The following is a 4,521-nucleotide window of genomic DNA, read 5'->3' as shown; positions in this document are numbered from 1 at the left end:
CAAACATTCAGTCCATAGCACCCTCCATTTAAAAATGTTTTTTATCAGCCTGTGAAATTAAAGTCTGCTATAAATGATAACATGTAAAATACAATATTTGGACATATAATAAAAATTGTGGTCCTTTTATTTCTTAGTTTATTTATACTTCATTGGAGTCCAGAAAGCACTAAGGAAACTCACTTGACTCCTTTGATCTAATGCCCAGGAAGGACTCTCTCACAGGGACTCTCTAAAAGCAAGTCAAAGAGGTCTTTCGTCCCTCGTCCTGGGGGGTAGACATAGATCCGAGTGATGATTTTATTTGCCTGTTCCCTAGGACTGTGCCATGAGAAGTGGCGTGCCAGCAGGAAAAAAGCACCCCCCGGAGGGCTTCTCCTTGGCACTTGTCACCTGTTCTGTAATGGCTCCCTCCCTTCTGAGTGATGCTACATCCCTCATGTACCGGGGCCTTGATGGGGTGAGGGTGAAGGTGTTCAGGGAATGGCGGGAAGTGAAGGGAATGAAGGTAAGAGAAGGAAAGATCCATGAGGGGAAGGAGAGTAAGGCAACCCAGTCAGTGGGGGGACAAATAAGAAAAAATGAGAGAGAGAAAAAAAGCCTTTATAAATAGTGGAATTTAACTTTTGGGAGGAGAGAGAGGATTGATGTTTGCTTAGGCATTTGCCCAGGGGGAATGTTTACTCATGGTTTACTAGCCAGAATGAGCTTAGTGTTAAAGTAGAAATGAAGTAATATTCCAGGCTGGAGGTTACATGATAATGTCATGCAGGGTGTGCGCTGGGAATGTGTGTCTTAGACAAATCACAGTACCACACACGTGCGATGAGGCTCTGGACACATGAACTTTGATGTCTGACAGCAGATTTGTCCCAAGCCATGCTGTCCCACTCACTTGATCCTTGTTTTTGAGATGACTGGCTCGGGTTGGGGTGTTCCCTGCAGCCATGGAAAAAGTGAATCTTATTGGTTCACTTATGACTAGACTCAGTGTGGTCTGGATGCTATCCTGTGTCTTGGACCTATGCTGGGTTAGGCTTCTAGCAAGTTAGATCATAGATCGGGAAGCTAAACACGCGTGCGTGCAAACACACACACACACACACACACACACACACACACACACACACACATCCTTAGAAAGAGGTATGGCTAGGACCAGCCAGGCTCTTTCCTGCCACAGGGTCCTTGGGCTTGCTCTTCTTTCTGCCTGAAACTTTTATTCCTATTCTCTGTAAGCCTTTCTTTTTCTTATGCTTTACACATCGCCTCTGCGGAGAAGTCGTCCATAACCATCCTATCTCAGATAGACCCCCTGGCATTTCTTCTCTCAGCACCTTCTCAGACACTAATTCTTTTTACGTGCTTATTAGCTTTCGTTCTTTGTCTCTTCCTCCACATCCCTCTAACTCCCAAAAGGGAGGAACCATGTCTCTCTGGTTCACCCACTGCTTCCCCTACTCTTAACACAGGGTCTGACTCATGAATGGGACTCAACTTTTGTCAGATGACCAAATCAATACATTAACTGCTATGAATTCATATCCTGGATCTTTAACAGATAAAAACTTGACACTACTGTATTGGGATCTAATTGTGTTAGAATCCGATTTCAAGCTGTTTGGCTATTACGAAGGCTCCTGCTCTGGCTTTTCCTTCAAAGCGTCCTGGAGGTGGAAGGAAGAGCTTGGGATGTTGCATATTGTTTATTGATTTTTGATCCTTTGGGAAACGGAGAAGAGCCCTCATTTGAAGAACAATTCTGTCTGTAAAGTCTCTGGAGACCCTTTACACTTTCTCTTGTTTTAGTTTTTGAGCCAATGGTGCGTGCTCCCAGTCCAGTGACAAGCAATTTGGTACAAATAACGGGAACTATTTGAGGCAAGACACTACAGTTATCCATAGGTTAAAGTCCCTGCTGTCAGAGACATGTCCCTTTACAGAGAGAAAATGTTGTCATGGTCACCTCCTGAGTCAAGTTGACTACAGCAGCCCTCTTCTTTAAAAATAGTTTTAGCTTCTGTTTTTTCCTGTGCTGTGTTTTACACACATTCACTCAAGGTGGGAGCGTGGCAGCCCTACCTCTCAGGATGATGACTACAATTGGTTGTGTTTTATCTATTTATATCCAACCCAATTTACAGGAAAAAAAATTGAAATAGTTTATATATTCGTTTTCTCTTACTCCATAACAAATCTATTACTGCATAACTGCCTATTTCTATCACTGCATAACAAATTAGAGGCTTAAAACAGCACAAACGTATTATGTTGCAGGAGTCTGGTCATGCTTTGGCCAGATCCTCTGCTCTGGTCGCACAGGGCTGCACTCAGGTGTTGGCCCACGCTCATCCAGATTATTGGCTCAATTCATTTCCTTGTGGTGTAGGACTGTGATCCCCATTTTCTTGCTAGCTGTTGGGTGGGAGCAATCTCCGCTTCTAGGGGATGCTCCTACCCATAGGCAGTTCACAACCTAGCTGTCGGCTTTCTTCCTCGGAGGGCAGCCAGAGAAACTGCTTGTAAAAGGCTCATCTGATTAGGTCAGGCCCACCCTGGGTAATCTTCCTTTTGATTCACCTAAAATGACTGATTTGTTTCCCTATCATGTTGCCCTGCCCAGGTTCAGCTGCCCTCTCAGCTGGCCTTCAGCAGACTCCTCACTGACTCAGCCTTGCTCTTGCTGCAGCCAGCTCTTAAGGCTACAGCCGGGGTGATCATTCTAAATCTAATCCTGCCACTCCCTGAGTGGAACCCTTTAATGCCTCCTTGTTCTTCCTAGGATAAAGTCCAAACTGTGATATGGTTCAAAGGTCCCTCATGATCTGTCCCTCCCCACCCCACTGGCCTCCACTTTCAGCTTTCAGCTCTTTGCTCAGTCCCCCACCTTGTCACCTCACTTGCTTCCCATTTCTTTCCACCTGGTCCATGCCTCTTTGTCTGACCTTATTACAACTCGCCTTGGACTTCACGAGCTCTGGGATGCCTTTCCTGCCTGATAGTCCCAAGACAGAGTAAGGACCTTCCCACAGGCTCCGCACTCCCCACTGTATGAGCAATCATCACAATGCAGTGTAATGACCTATTGTCTTCCCAACCAGATTGTGGCTACCCAAGATCACAAGCTGTAGCTCTTACATTTTTTGTAGTCTCTGCATTGAGCAAGGACTCATACATGTCCCCTGAATGAATGAATGAATGAATGATGAATGGATGAATGAAAACACGTGCCTGTCTCAGGGAAAACACCATGACTATACTTTGCAGGCATCAGCTCTGCTAAGTGACTATGTACCCGGGAACCTGAAAACAAAGGAAGTGATATTCAGACAATCTGGGAAAACCAAGTGCGTGTGGCAACCTTAGGCATAAAATTCCACTGAGAAGTCTCAAGAAGCTGCTGCTTTCTAAAAACAAAAAGAGAACCAAGGAATATGGGATTCAAATTGGGAAGAAAGGAAAAATACAGAGAAAGCATTAATCACCTGAGGAGAGAATTCCCTTTTCAAATGCGAAAAGATACGTTTTCTTCTGTTTTCCTTTTGACCACAGATTGAGAGATTGCTAAAGTCACAGAAAAATAAACCGTGTGTTAATCTCTTGACTGGCCTTCTGAAGAGGGTGGGTCTTCACAGCTAAAGCACCTTTTGTTTTCTGAGGGTGTGGGAATACTTCTTGAAAGGAGATCACTCAACGTTAGTTAGTTAGTTAGTTAGTTACTTACTTACTTACTTAGAGCCTGGGTAGGGGAGGTGGACAGAGTGGGGGGACCTGAACAAGTGGAGGGAACTGGAGCCTGCCCTGTCTCCCTGAGGCTGGGCTCTGAAACGGGGTGCATGGGAAAGAACCCTCACCAAGCCCCAAGGACAGGGGACTCCGGAGCCCCAACATACCTGATGGGAGTGTGTGAACTTGTGTGCTCGTGACTACACACCTCTTCAAAATCTTCACTAACATCTCCTTCCTCAGTAACGCTTAGTACAGAGGGGTCCTGGGGAGCTCAGCGAGGCGGGCAGTGCTGGGCAGCGCCGGTACAGGGACAGGACGGAGCCGGTCCACAGCAGCACCTGCGTTACACTCACAAACCCAGAAAATGCTCTGAAGGATGCACGTTATGTAAAATGCCCATGTACGGAAAGGAGTAGCAGTATGTAGGTATTCGTGTGTGCAAACCTTGGCTTATTGAGAACCTATTGGCTATTGTTCAAATAGTCCTCCGGGATTTCAGAAGACTTGGTCACCTGGCCTTACTGTGGGAACAACATCAATGATGAGTCGGCTCAGCCTTTCAGCCATTCATTCAGAAATCTCCCTTGAGTGCCTGCTATGTTGCAGGCTCCGTGCTAGACTGGAGGTGGAGTGGCCAACCAGCCGGAGCTGGTCTCCAGATGCAGTGTGGACTGACGTAGAGCCTTCTGGATCCAAACCATACCCCCAGAATCAGAAAATCTTACCGGACACTGCTGAATGGACACACTGCCACATCAGAGGCTCTAACCCTGGGAACAGAGACCATTCTGA

Source organism: Ursus maritimus, unplaced genomic scaffold (assembly GCF_017311325.1).
Source record: "Ursus maritimus isolate PB19 unplaced genomic scaffold, ASM1731132v1 scaffold_7, whole genome shotgun sequence".
Taxonomy (NCBI): Eukaryota; Metazoa; Chordata; class Mammalia; order Carnivora; family Ursidae; genus Ursus; species Ursus maritimus.
The sequence above is the reverse complement of the archived record's forward strand: the minus strand, read 5'-3'. Positions refer to the sequence as shown.